At 39.6% G+C, this 24,840-nt stretch overlaps 1 protein-coding gene across 2 annotated transcripts in view; it reads left to right on the top strand.

Annotated features, from left to right (window-relative positions):
- Positions 1–2,760: 2,760 nt before the first annotated feature.
- LOC126922622 (uncharacterized) overlaps positions 2,761–24,840 on the top strand; it is a 139,659-nt gene continuing 117,579 nt past the window's right edge. The window contains exon 1 of one of the 2 annotated variants that reach the window (XM_050735418.1): positions 2,761–2,996. The gene's annotated coding sequence lies outside the window, so the exon portion shown is untranslated. The remainder of the gene's footprint in view (positions 2,997–24,840) is intronic. The other variant, XM_050735417.1, reaches the window with a different exon arrangement.

Below are 24,840 nucleotides of genomic sequence, written 5' to 3'. Positions count from 1 at the left end.
AGAAGTACCGATGATTTCACAGTGTGTTTGCGACATTTCGTTGGTTGCGCTCTAACGTCTCAAGTGATCAAGAAATAGATCTCGAAAGAGATACTTAGGTATTTTCAACGTATAATACTTGAAGAAAAAGTTGGTGGTACACGTATTTCAAGGACAAGCAGGAAAGCGTTAGTCGAGCGTATAGAATGCGTTGATGGAAGTAAAATGCTCGGGGATTCTTCTTCTTTATCCACAGTGGAGAACCGATTTCTAACCGACATGCGGAAAGTCCTATCGCTGAACTTACTTGCCGTCGCAACGCATAATAATTTAGTCCATATTCATATTCATAAATGGCGCATGCATATTCGCGATAAATTTCTCCGTGGAACCGGCACACCGGAAAGCGTAAATTATTTCCTGGGCAAATTGAAAGCTGCTGCGAGAGGCAGTTGCGTTCCAGAGGCTGCTTCACGGCCAGGTAAACGCGCGACGTATCAAGTCCTTAGAGAAAGCTGTCGATTTCAGATGATCGGATGTTTGATCTAACAGCGCCTGTAAGGCACACCGTGGTATCGTGATTTGTGTGACAGTATTACGTTTGAGAATCGTATTGTTATTCCACATAGAAGGTTTCAGTTTGATTCGATTATCTTTTGGTATAACGAAGACTTGGATATAATATTACGCTTATATTTGTTTCGGTGGTTTGTCTGACGATTTATTTTTCCGCAGCATTGTATCGTGATTTTATATACTAGTTTCGGAGATTGCATCTTTAAGCGTCATGTAAGTATTGGATATTTGAAATACCAGAGAAATCGTGAAGCAAATTCTGTATTCCGTGGACATTTTCTTCTGCATTCCTTTCTCTGGTTTGTGCGATAGTTCCACTTCTGACGACTGTATTTTCATATAGCGCATTTGAATCTGATATAATAAACGAACTGTTCAAGAACTACACCGACGAACTTCACGAATGAAGAAATGCAGAAAAGTAACGATGCTGGTTTGTGTCAGCCCTCTACGATAAATCAATTTCTGTAAAGAAATTAGTCTATAATATTATAATAAATACACAAAAAATAGATTAGCATTAGAGTAGGATTGATTAGCATTTCTGAAAAGCATTTGACTCGCTTGCAAGAAACAGAAATCGGCATGTTCGTCAATAAATTAAATCTGAATTTATATTTCTATGAAGACAGCTAAAGAAATGGAACTCGAGCAGAAATTTTCTTCATTCGCTAAATATTGTACCACGTGTTATATTTTAGATATTTTATACATTTTTGTATTATATATATTTGTAAAATACATCCTACGTTTTTGGATTTAAAAATTGCTTACACATACATAAACGTGTGCAATAGGCTAATCAAACTTCTAACAACGATCTTCAAAGATGCTTTCCCCGACAGAAGAAGCGATTCAAGAGTGACATCGATCCCTCGAAACCGAGTTCGAATCAGCCTCGGCAAACCGGAGGAGTTGATCTTTCATTGTGCTTTTTCCTTTTACCGTAGGGCTCACACTTCCGACTCTTTTTTCACTCTCTCGCGCTCTTCTTTTTACCAAGACAGCCAACGACCGAAGTATCTCGTCTTGAATTCTACCGAACTTTTCTCTGGGCATATAGGTGATCGTTGGTCTCTTGGATCCAATAAATCGCCGGTGTTCTTCCACCCTCGGGCGCGTCCTCTGTCTTCTTTCCACTGCTGGTTTATTTGCACGCCACTTTTTCTATCCTTCACGCTTTCGCTTTATCCGTAGCTCGATTATACTCGTTCCGATGTCTTCTTTCGTGTTTTTCCGTCTTCGTTGCGTTCGCACAGTCAAACTTCGTCGACGAACGGGTTGGTACCTCCGTCTTTGTCGGCGTTGAACAAGGAAGGCCGAGAAAATAGGATAGAACGCTGGTCGGGTGAGAAAAGGAGGAAACCAGCGGGAGTCGTATCAGGCGTGGAAAGTAGAAGAGAGATGGGAAACGCGTCGGAGAAACAAAGACGAGGAGTAGCTTAAGGAGAGTAGAGAGAGATGATCCTGTTTGGTGGGACAAGGCTGGCATTTGGTTGGATGGAGGAGATCAGTAAGAAAGGTAGGAATGGGAGAGATTGCAACGACGCTGCAAGACGGAAGGAAGAATGGAAAGGAAGTGGAATTCTTGAAGAAATACGGAAGAGGAATAATAAACGTGAATAAGAAGATGTATTAGGAATATGGGAGGAGTTAGAGGGCTCGGAGAGAGAAGTTTGTAACTAAAAAACCTGTAGGGGAAATTGGTTTTCTGGGGAGGATAAAATGACACAAAGAATCGAGAAACAAATAGTGTGACAAAAGGATCGTTTGAAGAAGGTGATGTGCAAAGGTCAATGGTCAAAGGAAGTTCGAACTGCAGGTAAGGAAGACAAGAAAGAAGAAAGAGCAGCAGAGAAATACGAACAAAGATAAATTAACACAGTTAACACAGTTAACAAACGCAAAAGGAAGAAAGATAGAAAGGGGTCGCTGGAAAAAGTGCCAAGTAACGAAGAAATGTCGGAAGAGGACGGTAAGAAGACGGCAACGTGATGAACAAGAGGAAGAATGAGGATGAAAGACGGATGCAAAAGGGTGAAGGAAAACAGAGGAAGGCCGATGGGATAGCTGACACGAGGAAAGGAGAAAGAGAAGGAGAGAGTTCGGGAAGGGGTGGAAGGAAAGAGCTTGCCGTCGAGTGGCGCGACAAGGAGGGATTGAGAATGGGGTTGAAAGTGGGGAAGCCGTGGAGAATCAGCGCACAGCTACACCCCACCGTGACGGCCGCGGCAGTCAGTCGTCCGCGCATCTTCGTTCGGTGAGGGTTTCGTGTTCGGTGGTGAATCGCCCGCTTCCCGTACCGAGTGTAGAGTCATTAGATTTGTCATTCATCGATCAGCTGATCCCTGACTAGTGGTGCGCCGACCTGTAGCCGCCAACCACCTCCAGTCGTAGCACGACTACCTCCGAATTTTTCTCTTCTCAAGAACTGCGAGTCGGTAAGTCGAGCAATCACTTTTTTTAGTTTCTTTGCGAGCGTTCGATATTTTCTGCGTCACTTTTTTCGAATGTCACAGCAGTGACATAGAGCAGCGCAAGATATACGAATTCAAGAATACGTTAGAGATACGGTATAGTGAAAGTTCCGTGAATTCGAGATCGAGTAGAATTAATGTTTTGACGTCGTGCTTCGCTTTGGAATTAAAGAGAATTGTCGTACAAGCTTTGCCAGCGTGTAGAAAGGGGGTTGAAAGTTAGGGGCAACATGTTTGTTTGTTGGAACTGGGAGCACGAGCTCTAGTGTGTTTTCTTTTCCTTCCCTCGTTTTTCATCGGCGTGCGAGAGAAGCAATCGATACCCGATTCTCGAGATGTAACCAAGGACGCGCCATGGCTTATCCGCAGCGACACGTTAAGAATGAATGGATTGCGTATCATAGATTTCGTTTTATGTTTCATAATTTTCTTATAATTTAAGCGTCCAGCTTCTTACCGCAGCATATTGACGATGACACAACGCAAAAAGAGCGTTATTTTTAGTAACTGAAAGATGTTTTTGTGACTCACTGAAGTTTTGAAACTTTATATAAACATGTATCAATTTGAATTAATCACATAAAAATATTTTCCATCCATCCTTGCAATAAAAAAAACTATTTATATGTAAATATAAATTAAGTCAGTCATAAAAGAAAGATTAAACGGCATTCCTAACCGAAATGTATACACAAGGTTCAAGGATTTCCTGGAAAGAACTTTCGCTTCAAAAAAACCTTTTTGTTTTGCTTGTGTAGGCAAGAACCGAAGCTGTGCTGGTTCTCTCTCTGTTTCCCTCGTTTCTGTCAATATATACAATGTGATCAATACTCAATTCCTATACGTAATCCATTCATTAAATTGCACGTACATATAAAATTAAATCACCTTGTTCTCTCTTGGAAATATAATATTTTTTTTCTATTCGCTATTTATAGGATTATCTTTATTCGGTAATAATTCAACCATTTCGTAACAATAAAAAACATTACATTAGATTACGCTATAACGTTATCGTAACAATCTGTACACTGTTCTAAAACATTTCTGTACACTGTTTGTAATCTATTTTATGACTCGAACCAGGGTATAATTCCCTCTATTGTGCTACATTGCTGGACTCTTTACAGTCTCGTGCCCCCGTCTATTTCGCAACGGCAAAACTATGCTGTGTTAGCGAAATAGACGGCCAGAAACGTTTCGAATTGATGGGCGAAATTTTGGTCGGCATCAAGCCATAAAAGTCATTGTAATTTCTGTAAGTTCGCCACCACGTGTAACCTCAACTAATGAACGATTTCTAGCTGGGTCAAATGTAACAGAGAAACTCTGTTCCTCCGGTTAGACCCAGTAGAACGATTCTCTATTTCAAACACGAAGTATCTTTAGCGTCTGTTATAATATCCTTTAATTTAATTACGTTTTATTCCGTTGTCTCGTTATTAGATCTTACGGTGGTTCGCGAAAGTTTTTAGAATGTTTATCAAAGAAACCTTTTACGTGTATATTCTAAGTAAACCAGTTTGAAACTTCGGTAGTATCGTAACGAAACGCGATTGTCATGATTTTAGTAGGAAACTTTATTATATAAAATTATATAAAGTGAAATTGGAAATTATTTTATAAAATAAAGTACCCATCTCGGGCGTATAATACACGTTAAAGATAGTTCCACTGAATATTTAATAATATATTAGATATTTATTTTAATTAGATATTATAAAATATTTATTATTAATATAATAGATATTTGACTGTCTCAGTAATCTATTAATCTCTGCGAGATATAAATATAGTAAGTACCTCATGATTCCTATATATTTCTTCAGATTATCATGATAGTCGAGTCTAATTACATTGCTAACAAAATGTCAGAATATTTCGTTACAACGCACATAGTATATTATTCATAAATGATACCTACAAGTATTTGAATACTGCAGTGAGCAACGTTCTTAGCTTTATCATCAATTATATTTCTAAACGTAAAGTCATCCGCGATATCGTTCTAACTTATACAAATTTGCGGCCGTATTAATTCCAGGTCGTATAGCTCGTTTATAACTGGATGTATAATGGAGAACAGTGGCGGCGTCATTCTGACTGGTGATGTTCATCCACTCGAAACTAACGGTTTGCCCATGTAAATTTTCCCGTTGCCAATAATCGTTTCACCATGAGTATATTTACCGTTCATCGTGAAATGCTATTCTAATCTACCATCACTGTCCTAGCGTATATTTATATTTCTACCGATTCGATCGGCGATCTATCAGCGTTTCGTTTGATTCTTGGAATGGTTCACCCGGGCAAAAATATTCAAGTCGTGCAACGGACCACCTTTTTTCACGGGCAGTTTTTATTGTCTCTTTATATTCGACGCGAAAGTACACTCGAGACGATGATAGAAGAAGGCTGTTACCGAGGGTATAAAAATTTCTGCAACGACGATTTCTTCATAAGGGTTGAAGCACTATAACTGGCTGACCTCAGGCCGTAAAGATGTCTGGGAATAAAGGACGTTAGGAGGAAGTTATATTACTTTCATATAAACGAGAATCACGGAACAGAAAAATTGAGTTACCTTTCCCTAACAAGTATAATCGTTTACTTCATTCCCGAAGATATTCCCATTCGGAAATCGAATTCGCACAAAATAATCATTCTCTGTATGGTTCAAATTAGTACTTGGTCGTTTACTTTGATTGCAAGCTTTGTATACAAATCGAAGATTGGGATTTAATCGTTGGTAATAGGTTCGTGCCACGTAATTGTCGTAATAGCGCTAATGAACTTTGGTTAAATACACTGCGGCTTTGTTTTTATGGTCAGCCTTGGAAGTAGTTCGCAAAAAGAGTTTCCGTGTTTTACGTAACTCGAGACCCCCTCCCAAAACGTGTACGAAGGATCTAATGAACGGTCGGTACGAGGGTCGAATCGAAAAGTGGAGTTCAGCTTGGTTGTCGCCTGGTGGAAATTGTTCCTGAGTTATACCGCGTTCAACTATCTCTCCTGCCTTACGGTCTACGGGATCTATGTACCTTGAACTTTTCGAAGTTTGCGCCCGACAGAGGAAGCGTGACGTGGTGAACAAGAAGTGGTGATCAATCGGCATTAAGGTCGGGGCTATTTGACGAAGGAGGCTGTAAATGAACATGTCTGAACCAAAATAGCGATAGATTTCAGGGAGGTTGGGTGAATGTAATGATGTAAGTGGGAGACCTTCGAGCTCAAATGGAGTGTAGCTGAACACGATAAATTCATTGCTGGCAAAAGATTTGGAATTACTTTGCGCTAATTTTATTAGTAATACGACGAAATTAACACTAAAACATCAATACTAGTATCTTTTACTTTGATATAGTTTTTTTTATCAAAGTCTTCTCCAAAATAGTAGATTTCTGAACTTACTTTTCTATAAATTTATTTTATTTGTTTTAATTCTTTTAGCTCATATAGTGATACCAGACATTTTCAATAGCGTACGTCGAAAATTTGAAAGAAAATGACATCGAAAAACGTATGTCGATAAAAGATCTTCAGTTACTGCAGTCTCGTAAATTTACTGTAGAAAATATTATTTAGCTCTTGATACTTTTATTAAATCACCATCATAAGGCTTCCTTCTGCGTCCTTTTTACACGCGATACTTTACGTATAAGTTTCCTATTTAATTAGCCGAGGTTTCTTCGTGATCGAAGCGTGAATAAATAAATGTCTTTTGCGACGTTCTGTTTTATTTAATTAGGATACCTTGTTACTACACGTTTGAATTTTAATGAACACACGCACATGGCTTTCTGTGCAGCCTTTTATTACAACATGGAAGGGAGAGTTTCCGCGTGGAAAATGAATACACTTTCCATAACGAACGCACCCTGATACGGCGCATAACTTCTTCTTATTGCGAAAAATTGAATTTTTTAAATACCTAGCACGGTACGTTACAAAGTGACTGGCCACGACTTCGTTCTCTCTCTTTTTCTCTTTTTCTCTTTTTTCGGGATTATTTTTACCGTTACCAACCATATCGCTCTTTTTTCTCATTCCATCGTGCTTTTTAAAGATAAATAAAATAAATACCTATTAAGACGGTAGTTACCACGATACGAATATTAATGACAAATTACGAGAATTAAAATTCAGCCAACAACGTCTTACTGGAATGTACAGGCGGCATCTAATGTTCTTTCTTTCTTTTTGCAAATTACGTCACGTTTTCCTACGCGATGGTTCATGATCCTGGATAATTTTTTAACATTCCTGTTTTGTGTAATAGAAATGAACGATAAAGGTATTCACGTTTATACGTGCATAGAATTTCAAAAACTTCTTTCTATTTAAGATATAGATCTGGAATAATTTTCTGAAAAATTTTAAGCACTCTTTTGCTATCTTCTTTCTTTCCCTCTCTTTTCCTTTCTTTCCTTTTGAAAAGTAGATTTTTCAAGTACAGCCAGAGAATCCGGTAGATAATTTCAACTTGAGGACCATTTAGAAAGCTTACTACTACGATTCTCCGACCGCTTAACTTGTCATCATTTTTTCTCCCTTTGTTTCTACAGCCAGTCTCTCGCGTAGCTGCTAGTAGGTTATTAATATCATCGGTGGAAACCATTACTCGAAAAATCAATGATGATAAATTCACAGAGGAAACGTGTTAGAGAAGTTGGTTAACGATCGATGTTGGCAGATCGAGCGTCAGATTTCGCTCGATGTTATCGTTGCGGAGAATATTTCGCCTTGTTACCAAAAATTATAACCATTTTTATTCCCGATGAAATAATACTGCGCGAAACAGATGTTACAAATTTAGCGTGTTTTATACGAGTAGGTAACCAACAAGATATTTTATTGGGGAGCCATTTTCGTTGAAAAATTTCGGATGTGTTGCGTGATGGATTACGTTAAAAATATTTCGTTTAGTTTGTTCAGCTTGGTTCTGCTATGTTACGTCAATTCCATTAAAATACAATTTTATATAATATAAAATCATCGCTATATTAATCGTTTATAATTAAAAAAAATCTAATATCCAATGTCTTGGAAAATTGAACGCTTTTCTACCCTTATTTCCGTACATAAATTGCATCACCTAGTTTGGGACGCCGCGTAGGTCACAAACTAGCATTAAGAGCTTACCCGACAGCAAGAAAATTGTTTTCATCGTATTTTCCACTTTCGATACCATAAAGTGTCAGGAAGCGGGCGCTGTGCACAGAGAAAGAGACGGATGCTGCGAGAGGATACTGCGTCCAATACTTTCGACTTGACCAAAAGTCAATGGATGGCTAAGAGAGTGAAAAATAATTTGTCGAGTCGGTGGTATAAAACCAGTTGAAGTTCGAATGAGATTCGAGTGTTCGCGAGGCCGAAAGTATGCGACAGTTGTAAAAAGAGCTATGGAATAAGAAACGAATGCAAAGTACCACCGAGACGAGAGTCGTATCCAAAGATTTACCGTGCAGAAGCCCTCGCTTCCTGTCCGTTTGTCTGTTTGTCCGACCCCTCTTGACGATCCCCTCTATGCTTCTTGCTCTACCTCTCTTTCCCTCGGAAGCGTACATTTATGTTATGCAAATGCGATTCTCTTGGCCCAGGGAAAGGAATATAAGTGTGTGTAAGAGAGAGAGAGAGAGAGAGAGAGAGAGAGAGAGAGAGAGAGAGAGAGAGAGAGAGAGAGAGAGAGAGAGAGAGAGAGAGAGGGGCGGGAGAAAGAGTGACGCCGTGACCATTTTGCGCGTGGGAAATAAAATTCATGAGTGATAGTTTGACTTATTTCGAGATTTTTCAACGTTACATTTCCTCCGGAGAAATTTGCTCTTAAGGCGAGAGAACATCTATATTCTCATCCTCCCAAAGTTTCCATCAAGGAACATCCGTTCTAATGTCACGATCCTTCAAGATAAACGTTCCTTCTACTTGCTTATTTATTTATCTATCTATCTATTTATTTATTTATTCCGACTGATATGTATCTCTCGCATTTCTTCCATCTTTACTTACTTCTGGGTTGGATACATGTAATATTTCTTCTTTTTTTCCCCCCTTTTTTTTTAAGACAGCGAATGATCGTTTCAGCTTGAAATTTATTTCTTACGAACGCTATAAGCCGATAGTTGAAAAATTGAATCGACACTCTTAGGAGGTTTAATGACGCTAGCTCTTTAACGTTGAATTTTTTTTTAAAGGAATCCTTCAAGTATTTTTATCCTTTAACGAAATTCACTGAAACTTTTTCAATTACAAATAGTAAGATATCCATAGTTAGTGTTGATTTAGCCGTAGAACGGTTAAATGATCGGTCCTTAAAGGGTGGTTAAAAATCGAAGGGTCGAAGGGTAGGTAGCAACCGCACCAGACGGTCGGACGTCACCAGCATCAAGCGGAAAACGGCCGGTTTAAAGTGGAAGAAGCAATTTGCAGGCCAGCGCCTGTATTTCCATACCTGTCAGAAGCAAACGTGCTGCTTACGTCACGATATGATCGTGATCTTCGACCACAGTCCGCTCAACGGTTTGCTTTAAATACGACCTAAATAAAAGGTATGGCTGATCTGAATGGGCTGTATATGAAAATTTATGAGCTGACGAAGCGTCAGACGATTAAGTAATTAAAAAAGATAGCCACTTATAAATATTCAATCGCTCTTTTCCTCTAAGGACGAATTATTTCATTGCAGGAGTAGAAAGTCGACGGAAGGTCGAACAACTTTTATAACTCGGGTTTTTTCAATAAAAATTCGAGATGCTAATTAGATAACTTCTCTTTAAAAAAATATGAAGCTCTTTTCAAATCGAATTGTCTTCAGGCTGTTTGATGTTCTATTTTATAAATCTTTTTCCATGCGCATCGAAAAAGAATATTTTATATTTATTTTCTTTTCGAAACTTTGAAAGACGAGGTCATAATTTTCTATTACACAAGAGTATAACATTCTTCGTGTTGCGAGTTTCTCTACGATTAATCATGCTTCGACAACAAAATAGGGAAGTCACACTCCATAAGGTCCTTGAAGCCCAGCATTCAGTCAACCTCTATTTTGTTCTCAATACGAACGTAATTCATCTCAATCCGTAGGGCACTGCTTGTCCGGATTCATCTTTCACTTGGCGGCAGAAGGTTCGTTCCCAGATATTTTTGCTCGACCTCTTGACGGATCCTCGTAGCTTACGTTGCGTCAGAATTCATCGAATTAACAAATATTCGTCAGCGAAAATGTTAAAAATTGAGCATTTCGTCTATCATATTCGGTCTATCATATTCAATCTCATCTATTTAAATCAGCGCGGTATTCTAGCTCTCGCATTAGGCGCAGACGAGCCGGCCACTTTTCTCGATTCCAGGCCACGCGAGAGATCTCGCGTCGAGCGTGTTAGCAGCTTCTTGTCCCAGGGAAATCGGATAATCCTGCGAATTCGTTATGCTTGGAGCCTTGGCTCTTTCGCCACGGGTTGCCGTGGCGAGGGATGATTTGCATAAATTTTCCACGGGTGGAAATGAAATTGCTCGTGAAGCAACAGCGAAGCCTCTTTCCGCCCTATTTGACGCGTGCGCTCGCAATCAGGACGCAGTGACGCCGCGACGTACGCGCACCAGGTGACGTCGTTTACCTAGCTTTCCAGCGCGCTAACGTTTCGCAAATAAGTCGGACGCGAGCGCAATTTGAATCCAACACGGCCTTTCTCCGCCCCCTGAGCCTGGAAAACGCGCATAGGTTCATCTGTCGTGATCGTAAATTCGGTAATCCTACGACGAATTCGGGAATCTAGGAACTTCCTCCTACTTCCCAATTGTCTTTCAACGAATTTGTTCTCGTTCTGGATCCTGCTCTTAGGTTTCAAACCCTTTTACGACTAGGAAAATTTGGGTAATTTACTGGAAAAAGAATTGTTCGTATTTCGATTTTCGTATAGATACGGTGATGAGGAGACTGCGGGTATTTAGAAGAAATTCACAATTGTAGAACGTAATATAGAACGTATTGATACACGTAATCTAGAAAAATATATAAATATTCAAAGCAGAGTAGAGTAGAATTTCGTTTATTTGAGTAAAATTTTAGTTGTTGTCCGAAGAAATTTCATTGGCTGAATTCACTTATCCGGATGAGAATTTTTAACGAGAAATCACAAATAAAAAGAATGAGTGGATCTCTGTTATATGAATTTCAATTACAAAAACTATTTGCCTTTCGACAAGCTCATACGGAATTCCGTATAAACGGAATACCACTGCATTAGCTATAATATTCAATAATAATGAAACAACAATGCGTATTTATAATCTTGCATTTGTTATATTCATAGAAACATGGATTTCGTGTAAACACGTAGCGTTGAATATTTTATATTTATTTTCTTTTCGAAACTTTGAAAGACGAGGTCATAATTTTCTATTACACAAGAGTATAACATTCTTCGTGTTGCGAGTTTCTCTACGATTAATCATGCTTCGATTATCTAGCGTTGAGTTTCTTCTCGGACGTTTAATTCGCCTAGAAAGGACAGCTATACGAAACATGGAGAGTGCACGTGCACCGAAGAATCCGCGGGAACTTCTCGAAGAACTACAAAGAAAGGAAACTACCCTCTTCGTACTCGTAAAAACAAATTCGAAACTTAAATTATTCATCGGAAGGGACTCCAGTATCGTTATTCGTTCCATGCGATACGAGTTTAATTAATTTCAATATATATTCGAGAAAGGGGACAGTTGAACGCTATTAGATAAAAGTTGAAACGTGCTGGCGAGTAACCATAGATTACGATAATACGAAACGCGGATCTGGAAATGTTTTCGTTTGCTCCCCACGGCTATCTGGTTTTGTTTGAAATTGCATTACGTAATTTATTGCATTTCATGTGCATATTGGCCGCCAAATGTATCTCCTGTCAGAATAAGCAACGTGTTTTCGTTAATGGTTTAAACGGGCCGCAGATTATCTTTGTGCGGTTTCATTATACGAATAGAGTGACGAGACGACGCGACGGTACGTCGACCGAAGCTTCATTTCCGCAAGACATAATCCGTTCCGTACACGTTTTTCCGTAAGCCTGGCCATAGTCGCCGCTAATCCAACTTACGGGGAATCTCTCGGTATTGTGATTTAATACTTGTCGCGGTGGGTGCACGAATTTGCCGGTCGTAATTGCTGGTCGTTGGATTACTCGGTTTAAAAAGCATTTTGATGTTACGTTGATACGTATGACCGTTTTTGGACATTGTTAAATGTTGCAAGATACGAAATATATCGATAGAGACTGATAGAACTTTTAGATCACATTTTATAACAGTTTGGTATTGAAGGAATTTTCAATAACCGAGTAATCGTAGATAATCATTATATTTCATTTTCGAGTCTTTCTTGTATATAATATCTAGAATTCTTTCGATGAAATTTCAATCTTACGAACATTTATGTTTCATCCCTTTCTGTAATCCTGCTACGTCCCTCGTAACTGCTTTTATCTTTTTTTCAATCGTGTTCCCTTATCGTTAAAGGAATTTCTTATATTTGAATTTTAAATTAAGCTTTGGGATAAAATTTTTCTTAAAACACCGAAAGTGTTTCCTATTAGGATATACAAATTCGAATGCCAGAGCCGACTTCCCCATTTTAGGATGCTTTCAGATTATCAATATTTATTGCCATTTTTTCAAGGTTCTCAACTAAAAGGGTTGTTATGTATTGTGAATACAATATCGTCAATATTATACAATGATGTTGTGAAGCTTGAAATATTGATAATATTGTTGATTATTTGAGCGCACCGTCAGAGAAGCAAAATAATTAAGCTCCATTAGTTACAAAAATCGTGAGCTTCCGCAACAAGGAAATTTCGAAAACTCTTATAGACGGCAACAGAGGAAGAACACAAACCCTCGTTACCACGTGCGTTCACACCGGTCGTTTCGAATAACTCATTAGCATCGAGCAAGCGTTGGAGCACCCTCGTTTAACATCGCTCTAGAAAGCAAGCAAGGGGTCAAATTAATTGATGCTCTTCGGTCGCTTCAATTACTATACGTAATTACCGGTTATTCGTTATCGGTTCATTTACCTTTCATGGTCGGGAGATCGAGAAGTCAGCGGAATCGATGATAATATCGTACGCTCGAACGAAAGGGAGTTTTTGCCTTCGTTTTATCGAACTAGTCGTATTTCGTTTTGCATCATCCCTATGAAAATATTATTTCGCGTTAGGAAAAGGAGGTTAGCGCGAAGGTGTCGTTGTAAAAGGGTGAAATTGGTGGGAGAAAAGATGATATGAAACTCTGGATGGTGAAGTTCATGGTAATTGGCGACGAAGCACTGGCTGTGTGAGCGCCAGATGAAATTGAATGTTGGAAAGCAAAGTGCCTTTTCTCCAGCGATGTTATTACGGATAAGAAAAGCGGCACGCGATGAATGCCAGACGCGCGTGTATAGATGAATTCCGCTCAAAGATACGTATGTCGTCTCTCAAACAGTCTAAAATCTTTATTTCGGCCGATCAATTTAATCCCCTATCTCTCTCGTTCCTCCTTTAAATTTCATCGTTTGTCGCTGTTTTCCCAATTAATATAGTAGCACTATCTTTATTATTTTATACGATTTCGAAGTAACGAGGATTTCTTTGGCTCTTTCATTCATAATTTTGAATTCTCTAAAGGCAATTATTACGTTTCTATTAAAAAATCGTTATATTCCGTAGTAATTATTTCTAAAGCAATATTAGTCGAGTTACATTTAAACGAGGCTTTCATTCTCTTCGAAGCGAAGAACTCGTCGTTTGGACACAAAATAGTCCATTTTAATGGTGCTTCACCTCGTTTCGGGTTGTTCGTGTATAAGAACGTCGACCGGTTTAAGACACCCATCCTCCTCTCTCTCTCTCTCTCTCGCTCTCTCTCGTGCAAAATTTTCTTCACTTTATCATATTCAAAGAAAAATCACGCCAGCCAGTTATCAAACTTAAGAAAAATTCGCAACGTAGCAATTAGAACATCAAACGAACCGTTCTGCTGGCAGAGCTGCCGCGATGCTCGCCGTCTTGTTACGTTTCCCTCGAAAGCTTCTTCTTTGCATTAGTTTACATCCACTTGGTAGATTGGGCTGAGCATCCTCGCCCGGGTATATCAGGAAGAGATACCAATTTTACACCGTCCGACCACAAATGGAGATCCGAGTTCACGGTCGTGGCGTAATTAAAGCGTCGTAATTAAACCACAGTGGCCGAAGGAGTGGGGCGAAGGAGGGTGGCTAACAAGAAGGAAAAGGGGGTCTCCTAAAAAGGCCAGCTTTGCGAGTACATTTAGCGTTAGCGAACGGCGAAGTGGAATGGTGCAATCAACATTCGGCCGAAAGAAATTACTCTTCGAGCTTAGTGGCACGTAGCTACATACGTTCCCGTAGGAATCGCACTTCTCGAAATTCCTGGCTTTCTTATTCCGTGCGAAACCTCTAGAAAATACGAGAAACCAGTCTGTACGTCGGTGATCCTTTGATCCTTTTTGGCCCGTGATCCATTCCAACGATGGTGGTGTTTCAACTGCTCACCAGAGTAAAAAGGATAAAAGGAAAGGGGAGTGAAAACGGGCGAGCGATAAAGGTATTACGAGGCTAGGAAAAGAATGTAATTTCGCTCGAACTCGTTGCTTATATTTGAAACAGAAAAGCCAGAGATGAAGAAAGACAGTCGCTAAATTGGAGGATAAACGCGTATTTTGTAAAGGATAGATTGAATTAGTACGCCACACGATCGACGATGAGAGTTGATGGTGTTGAAGAGGCGAAATAAAGGGCTAATCAAAGGGATGACAGACTGTTCGAAGAGATAGGAAGATGAATATCGAGGGAAACGATCAAATTCTCAGGAGTAAATCCAGAAGGACGAAAGGAAACCAGAAAATCCGAGAAAAACAAAAGAGAAGAGCGCAAGAGTTTACGCGGGCTTTCCGTTTATCCCTCACTACGCACAGCTTGTAGAAGTATTAGGATCGTACAGCAGACTGCAGCTTTTGCTCTACTAAGCACAAGAGCGTGTGTTTACCTCCTTTTACCCTGGAGAGCCACGCTTGGGAATGCGAAGTACCTCCATCATTTCTTTCTTTTCCTTTGCTTCCGCTGTTTAGCCGGCCTCTTCCCCTTTTCTTTCTGCCTACGTTTTGAAAAACCTTAGCCGGGTGTCTTATCCTAAGCTTTACTCTCGTTGCTCGACGTAAAGTAGCGGCTTGTAAATGAATAATCGCGCTTGTTTCATGTTTGTACGATAAAATCGTCCGACGTCAAACTTCTGAACTTCACTTATACGCTGTCCAGATGAGCGATGCGTTGTACTATTTTAGAACGAACTAATTGGTTCTACAACATTGTTATAATATCTGTTCGTTCTACCATACGCTGAAATATATTAGCCCGTCAGAAGCCAAGCTGATCAACTGCACTTTTTATTAATCTTCTTTCGTATACGGTTTTAGCTCACCTAACCAAATTTATGATATCACTATATCTCTTTCATCAGTGGCACATACTGCCATCCTTCAGTACAGAGCAATCACCCAACACAATGATTTAATTTTCTGGAGGTAGAGGAACAAAGAATGAGAATTGAAGAAGCACTCGGTGGTATTTATCTACGTTCGCTGTATCATCTTTTTCGATTGCAACATTCGAATTTTACTCGTTCGTTCGTTGGAGTAGTCGCTCGATGTTCTAGTTATCTAAGATCGTTGCTAAAGATCGGGTACGCACTAGAGCCAGGCCTTTCGAAATCGTTTTTAAACGTGAAAGTGCCATCTTTGTCCTTTGGAACTTGTTCAACTTTTCCCTTTCTCACCTCCCGTTTCTCATCTTATTGCCATGTCTTTCGCGTTGTTTTTTTTTTACTGGCGATGAAACAACCCTCCGGGCGATCATCGTTTGTAGCCGGTGTCGAGAGCTTAATGGCGAAACTCGTTGTTATTCGTATACAGGGGTTGAAACGGCCAGCAAGAACGCCCCTGGAATTGGGTCGCGCTCGTTTAAACTTTCATCTGGCTGAAGTTCGCCGGTTAGTCTTTTTCTGTTCAGGCTAAGATGTCGCTATGATACCGACGAGGATTAGATATGTGTTTGGAATGCACACCGCGAGCTATTCCAGGAGAATTTTTGTTTCCGAACGAAAGGTCCTCTCTAGTTGTTTCACCCTTTCGTTGTTCTCTGTTTTAGAATGCCTAGAATTTCGAAGGATAAAAACGAGTTGCATCGACGAAGAACGAGATCAGATATTTCTCCGGCGAAAACGTTATTCCGTTCGTTCCGCGTACCTATCGACGGAAAAAGGGAAAGAGAGAGAATTTGGCTCGAGTTGCCGGAATTTTCGATTGATTTTATTGTAGAACAGGAAGCTGAGTGGCATCGTATCGGCGTATCTCGTCGTATAGATGTATATTTCTGTTTTTTCCTCGCGGTAAATCAATTGTTGTCCGGCACGCGTGACAAACATTTTGTCAGACGCGTTTAATCGCGCTATGTCGCGTTTATAAATTGGGCAAACTTCGTTATCAATAATCCGAGGATTAAATCCGCGTTGCGTTGGATGAAACACAGGCGCTCGTAAGAGGCGAGCATCAAACGAGAAATGAAAGCCACGTTTTCATGGTAAAGCATGGGCTACCTCTTTCTCTGTGCCATGCGAAAAAATCCATGGCTAACAGTTTTTCAAAATTGCTAACAGAGTTGTTGGTTGACTCGACTCTTTTTACGGTTTTCCTTTTTTATCAGGAATTGTTTAAAAATTTCTTCTAGAAAATCCCAGTTATCGAATTTTCGAGTAACCACGCCAAGTATTCATTCGTCGCAATATTATTATTTTGCAGCTCGGTATTACGATTTAACTAAAGTATTTCTTGCGAAATTAGGTTAAAAGCATCTTCGGACCGTTAAGGAGCATCATCCGTTATTATCCGAAAATCCGTTTATGGACGATCGATTCGAATATCGCACGATATACACAAGTAGGCTTGTCGAGACGCCGGAGTATCGTGAGAATACATATACGTATAAAGGTTTCATGGGCGCAAGCTAGAAATTGTACGGAAATCCCTTAATTTAACGAAAGCTCTGACACAACTGGACGGCTTACAGAAGGATTAAAACACGTCGAGAATTTATAAAGCCAAGCCTCGCGCCAATCTCTTTCGTCGTTCACCTTCGCTCACCTTGATTCACTGTGATCCTTTTAACCTTTTCTCCCCTCTTCGTGATCGAGTCTCTGTCAAAACTTTCTACCAAAACCAAAAGATTTTCCACGTTCGAGAAGTCTTATCTGAATCAAATGTTTCTTTTTTTTAATTTGCCGAATTTCAAGCTCCTTTTCGATTTTCTATTGATTCAAATGACAAAAGAATTTTTTGGAATGAAAGTGTCAGACATAAGTTCAAAACCATCCGCGTATTTCCCAACCATCATTGCGTATTGTAACTCGTAAACACACGTAGATCGATAGATCTTTTTCGTTTGTTTGCTCTACGCTAAAAACTGCGTTGCGATTTCAACAATATAAATACTAAAATACCATAAGTCGGGCAAAGAAGGTAATGCAAATCACTAATCTCTGTAAATCACGTAATGATTCCGCAATGCTCTGTTTGTTCGTCAAGAATCATATCCTACCTTAACTAATTTCTTTTCAATATTTCACTATAATTACATTCTTTTCAATATATTTTAAGAATTTTGAGAGAATAGAAATAGAGAGAGACAGAATAGAAATTCCACAAAAAATCACCAAAATGAACGTAAGAACGGTTGCGTATCTGCAAGTATCTCGTCTACACTTTTTCCAACAAATTTTTCGTATGTTTCAATTGGAGGAGCTTCATCCGACTCCCAACAAACATTCGAAGCGAGAACTAATTGTCAACGGAAGCGAGTGAAAAGTGTCAGCGCGTAAAAACTCATCTCTGTTATTGTAGAGACGCGACGACAGTGACGGTGTTAAAGAAGAGGAAAGGAGCGCGAGAGTGGGATATAGGTGGATGGAGAACTGCAAGGAAAAACGAGGGTTGAATATCGAGAGACACAGTCGGCACGACTGAGCGAGCAGCCGCGAGATCATCTCCCTTTTGCATTAAGAGCTCGACTTTTTTCTCGACGCTTGTCGCCCGATTTTGAGCTGGTCTCTTTTATCTTTGGCAACTTTGAAGACTTTTAGAAATCCAACGAGTCTCGTCGACGTGTAAATCCTTCATCCAGATCTTGAGAATTTTTCAACTTCCGATTGAAGCAGTGCGGATCAGATTGCTGATAAAATAAGTAATAAATAAAGTATTAAGCAGTGCAGTAAAGTAAGATTGAGAACTGGTCTCGTGTTACAATAACATCAAAGAAAGAACGGGAAACAGCGTAGAAGAAAATATACTGTGCTTAACGCATTAGTCGAGGGTTAATTTTCTTTTCTGTCAGACAGATAAGAATCAACTTCATTTGTAAGAAGTGTGTATGCTGTTCGAATACACGCGTGCGAGATAGACTCTTGACGAATTGACTGCCGCTGATAAAAAAAGGAACCCTTGGAAGTACTCCCCTTTGCGTTTAAGATATCATCTTAGGGGTGCATAAATAGAGAAGAGTCGGTTCATACAAAGGAAATGTAGGTCACTTGGAAAGGTGTTTTCATTCTTTCTTCGAGTGTTCTTCCATTTTATTATCAGACAGTTTAATAATTAAATAATTAATTAGTATTTATGAATTCCACTGAACTATAATATCTTTGCTAATTAATACCCTATTCAAAGATCGTGCAGTTATAACGCGATTACGAGAGCGAGGATATTTACAGCGTGAAGCAAGATAGAAGAATCGTCTGTTAACTTGGGAATAAGGTAAAGAAACGTTGAGCTGAAAAAGAAGTAAACAAAGATGAACAGGATGGACGACGACAGTGTTCCATAACACTAACTCAAGTGGACGATATTTTTCGTTTACTTTAAAAGCACAATTTTTCTCCGCGTCCCTCGAACCGGTGCGAACTATCTCGCACTTGCAAATGCTTTGGCTCTTTTGCACAGAGAGCAGAGACGAATCGGTGAATCTGCGCAGTGAATCGAATTCATTCGCGGAAGTGCTGCTGGAAATTAGAAAAAGGAGCAGGAAAGAATAGTCGATCTCTTGCCTCTGCATCTCCGTTACCTCTTTATCCGCTTGACTTCACGGGTGAATATTAATTCTCATCGAAGAGGGAGCTCCCTGATATTCAAATAGAGCTGATTCCGCTGTTATAACACAATGGTGGGGGAACGACTTTAATCCTTTAAATGCGCCATGGAAACGAGGAGTTTTCGTTATTTCGTAGATGAGAAGTTCTAGCCAGAAGTTTGGTTGTTCGTTATTGCGAAATACCTTGCAGCACGTACAGTTCCCGAACTTTTCTATCGGATGGTGTACACGTAACCATAATCGGGAAAGAAAAAGACAAAGTTTTATTATCGAGATAAAAATCCGCGGCGGATTGATAACACTTTGAGAACTGGTTCCTGGTGAGTCGGCAGTACGCTACCTTTTATTTCGCAAACACAATGAGAGATTTTGATTTTCATTATTAGAATGATTAATTATCTCGGGAAGACGTAAGCTGATTTGTTCTTCCTTCTTCCTTACGTTTCGTGGATACAGCGTGACGTTAAATTGTGAAACTTCGGAGCGTTCCCTCGGGGCGTTGATCAGAATACCGGGGTCATTAATCGATTAAGGAGAAGATGGTTGATATTCCTTGCGATATGTAGGATGTTTAGCGACCCCGACTGATATTAAATTCTTCCGACTGTGTCTGGATTCCAGGGATCGCTCGGATTCCATAGCTCGTGCCACGAAAATTCTACGCTTTATTTCTCCACGTAGAATCAAGTATTTGTGCCCGACTTCCGCGCCTTTACTTCCATTTTGAAGATCCTCGTACCCGCGGGTGATTCACTTTTAATCAACCGCGAAAAAAGGAACAAGAACAAACAGAGAGATTTTTCTCATATCCAATCGAAAGGTTCCGATAAATTCTTTGGAAATCTAGGAATTTAAATTTAAGAACTTCGACGCCTTGACGGAAGATTCGAAGGCAGATTTTCCGGCTAATAAATTCAGCGGGACGCAAAACGGCTCAATTTTGCCGAATCGCGACTCCAGCCAGGGCAGTGGGCGTTTGAAATTTTTCCACGCTTTTCCGGGGCTTAATCTCGGGCCAGGCTGTCGCATTTTTCAATTAAATCCTCCATGCAAATTGGCTCTTGCCTGGCCCCCGGGAACAGGGCTGTGCAGCTCCACGCCGGACATTCATCGTCCGACTGAAATTTCATTTTGTCTCGCCGCAGTGTCGTCGTGACGTACATACAAACACTCCCACGCTAACATAGGCCACACGTATAGATTCATATACCATTACATACTCGTATCGGTGCCACGTGGCTAGATATATACACATACGCACGAACTATATAACGAGAATGTGTGAGGGTAAAAGGCGTATAGAATACGTATAGACGAAGGCTTGTATAGGTGAACGTACACGAACAGGGCCAGCTATTAAGCTACGCCTTGGTGATTGAAGGGACACGAAGGAAATTGTCCTGGCGCCGCTAGACTCCCCTTTATACATATATCGTGTTTACTTTCTGGAACCGTTCGCAATTTAGTCCCGGAGGCTCGGGATGACGTAGACACCGAGTAATTTCTAGATAATGGCGGCTAATAAATAACCGAGATGGCCGGTAAACATCGGCCAGAGAGCATCTGATACCGTTAAATTTGGAATTAACGTTTCGTTTCTGGGTCAGCCGATTTCACCGCGATACTAATTCTTTGTTAGTTTACCGAAAAGCCCGCCGATGAAGTATTTTCCAACCGTCCGGAAACGGATACCGAGTGAAAAATCGTATCGGGACAATTCTTTTCTAATTCTCTTTTTCTTTCTTGTTTCAATCAGTGGAGCATATTGTTTGTTCTATCAAATGGATCGAGCTTCTTGTATTCTGGGATCATCATATTTTCGTTTTAGCGGGTCGTTGAATTTTTGTATCGAAACCGTGCAGATGAATAAATTCATACGAATAATAATATTCGAATGGTAATTTGCAACAGCGGAATAACATTTCCATGTTAATTTTCACAGCCTGGGAGATGTTGCATGTTTAATTTATTTGATTGCCAATGCTCGACTCGCTTTATGAAACTTGAAAATTATTAAGCCATGGTGTTTCCTAAATCAAACACGCAGAAACTTTTCAGTATTTCATTTACGACGATTGAATTTTGTTGAAAAACTTTCCTGATCTGTGCTCGTGTATACGCAATAACTGGAACAATATACGAAATAATTAATAAAACCAGCCTTTCATAAACATCAATAATAACTTTGATACAGCAATATTCGGGTTTCGAATGGAAAATATGTTGGAAGGTTTAATTTTCCAAACATAGATCGAATCGAATTGTGGAACGAGCAAAAATATCCGTGACCGAAGAAGCTGCAGAGAGATTACTGTGGCGAAGTTGAACGAAGCCACCTACAAACAGCTTCGAATTGCGTCTGGATCGGGAACAGGTTGTCCTGGTTAACTTGCCGCATCCGGCGTGTGTCTTTGTTCGGATCTGACACTATCTGGCGGTCCGGTTTGTTTAGCGACTTCCTCGATGGCGTCGCTGTTCAATCAATTCCCTGTCTTTGTTCGTAAACACTTCTCGCTTTCCTTGCGTCCTTTCTCTTCGGGAAAGACACGGGTCTCTTCTGATTAACGATATAGATCCTTCTGTGGGATAAACTGGATCTGCCCTGATGGAAGTTAGGTGTTAAATTTTTATAGTTATTCGAATTTTAATTAAGAGAAAATTCGACAAATTTTCTTTGTACTGTGGTCGATCTTTTCGGGATTTTGATTTCGCAAAAGCTAGTGTACGTACAATTTTATTGAATTTGTCGGAAGATAATGTTAGTTTTCTTAATCCGAAGGTAGGTCAATTGGATATCACATCGTATTACTGTGTTTTTTAAATGGTCATACACATATTTAAGCTTCTTAACTCATCGAAAACTGGGCTTTTTATTTCACTTCTTTATTTGAAATTCTGTGATCTATAGATCCTTAAAAGACAGCATTCCAATCAGAAAATATAATGAAATTCTGTATACATATTCTCATAGATATACTTCGAGCATGCATTTAAATTATCAATTATGTCTTAGGGTAAAATATAGATTAACGAAATTTCTCCTCTTAATCGAAAAATGTGTTATACATATTCACTTTTGGAATCCAGCAAATGTACTTATATGTTTTCCATTTAAACAATTTCATACAAGTCGAAAAATACGATATTCTGGCAATTTACCGTTGGCAGAGACACACGGGGCATTCGAAATTATATTACTCTCAATCTCGCATTCGCGAACATTCGACGTTGAGATATGAATCGTAAGTTTGTTGTAAGCAGAGTGAAAGTTTTCACATTTATTTTAACCGAGTTGTAATTTAACATACGATGAAAATTCAAGAATTACGTGAAATGTGAAACTTGGGTATAATTTGCGGATGATGAAAACTCGTGCAAATGTAACTAAAGTTATGCGTGATCTGCGCCAGCATACGTAGACCCTATGAAACCTTATGCAAACAGTGTATAGGTTCACACGTGACTGGGAAGTGCTCGTGTAAATATGGCGAAAGTTCACGCATGATTTGCAGTGTTCGTGCAAACGTACGATGGAAACTCGCGTGTGATTTACGAAAGCTCGCCGCTATTTTGCGAATAGTGACATGTGTCCATAGAAAAGCTCACGAATACATGACGAAAACGTATTCACATTTGACGGATGTTCGGTTACGTGCTTCAAGTGTTCGTACGTGGTGATATACTGCCTCATATTTCAATTTGTCACTGTACAAGTGTTAACTAGATGTAACGAATAATGTCCGCGTAAAAAAATAATATAAAATCAATCATTTTTTAAATTTTCAATTATGGAATAGATTAGAATTATTTTCCATTAGGGCAAACGTAAATTGTAGGTAAGAAGTAATTCGATGCTGAAAAGGCCAATCGAATACACAGGATTTGCACATTAATTGGACAATTACGTCTGTGATTTTATTCATTTTCTGTTCCTGCTTGTTCTCGTTCTTTAGGAAAAGCGAGTGCTTAATCTTTGTTTTGATCCTTCGCTTCTCAAATGTTTCTCAGATGTTTCTCGTCCAGCATTTGGAAAAAGCTCGCAAACGATTCGGTAAGAAACCACTGAAACAGGGTAATTAAGTTTTACTGTGGTGGGAACGTACGTTGACTGCGAAAAGCGCGACATTTCGCAAAAGAACCATCTTTTTTGCTTGATTCTGCGTGTCCTGTGAGAACTGCTCCTCTTCCCTTGATCTTCTACATCATGGAATTCTCTTTTCCCAGTTTTAATTCTCGCCAGTTTCGGAGTGAAATGAGTCATATAAGCTTCCAGAGATTATTGCTACGTTTTAGTACTTTCGTACTAAACTACGTTTCACTCTCAAAGTAAACTCGTCAGTAGCCTAATCGAAAGATTCAAAGCGAAAAATAATAGAAATACCCGAAAGTAATTTCAAGCCTATGTACTATTCTTCATAATTAACTTATCGTCGATTTATCACTGATAAAATATTCGAATGATTTACGCGAAACCGATTCCGAAAACTCGTTTGTCGTTCCTTTATGCATTATTAAACCGAACGAAAACAGCAAATTTGCATCGTTTCAACCGTTTTCGAACGTTTCCGCCGAAAATCACTGTCCATGTTTTTCTCCCTCTAAATGGAGAAAGGGTTTACTCTCGCAACGTGTCATTCGAAACGGACCTTTGATATTGGCGAGCGCGTTCGAACGAGCGAGATTTCGTTTCGAAATCGGATTCGCAAACACTTTTAAGCGTCAACGCGTCGAAGTGTCTCGTACTTTGCCATTGGAGAAATAGTCGTGCTCCATCTTGGCTCACTGCTGCATCTGTATGCACATAATCGTTTGTTGAAGTATCGGTTATACATAAATAGATTTTGCACGGTCGCAGCCTTCTTCTCGCCGATACGTCGTTTATTTTTCCTGGCCGCCAGCTATCGGGTTTTTCAGGGTTATTTGCTCTGAGAGCCGACGTTCTGTCTTGAATCACATCGTACGAACCAAGGGGGAAAAATCAATTCGATCGTATCTTCGACCTGGCAAATTCATAATACCGTTTCTTTGTATCGTTTCCTGTAACAATCTCTTCTTTGTTCTTCCTTTTACGCCTGGCAAGAAATCGTCAGCTTTCTTCGATGTTGCGCAAATTGTTTGTTGCGAGTACTCGCGATGATATAACGTAACTCGATTTCTATATTTTTAATCGAGTAACATCGTGTTAACGTAGATACATTCTGATAGGTAGTGCACAATTTTGTTCATACACATGTGTGTTTTCTGTGTTACTATTCGTCGAATATTCCCTTTCACCGGTATTGTCATGAGAGATAAATTTTCCAGTCCTATTTGACAGACTCGAAAGTTTTGTCCTTTGTTTCGGGAAATTAGTTAGTGGATGGCTTGAAAATAAAACCACCGAAATTCGAGGTTTATTGGCGCCGGACGCACTCGTGCACGTGCGCGTGCATTATTTTCCAATTATGGGGATCGTCATAAAAAAAATTTTAAATTCACACTGAATAACCCCGTATTATATTCGATGTTATTCGACTTGTGGTAGGTGTTTTCAGTCTCACAAATAAGATACTTCACGATTAATTTGTCAGGCAATGACGAAGATCGTCGTCTTGGGGAAATTGAAACCGCGTGAAGTAGTATAGG

This window comes from Bombus affinis, chromosome 12 (assembly GCF_024516045.1).
Source record: "Bombus affinis isolate iyBomAffi1 chromosome 12, iyBomAffi1.2, whole genome shotgun sequence".
In the NCBI taxonomy this organism is placed as follows: Eukaryota; Metazoa; Arthropoda; class Insecta; order Hymenoptera; family Apidae; genus Bombus; species Bombus affinis.
The sequence above is the reverse complement of the archived record's forward strand: the minus strand, read 5'-3'. Positions and strand labels throughout refer to the sequence as shown.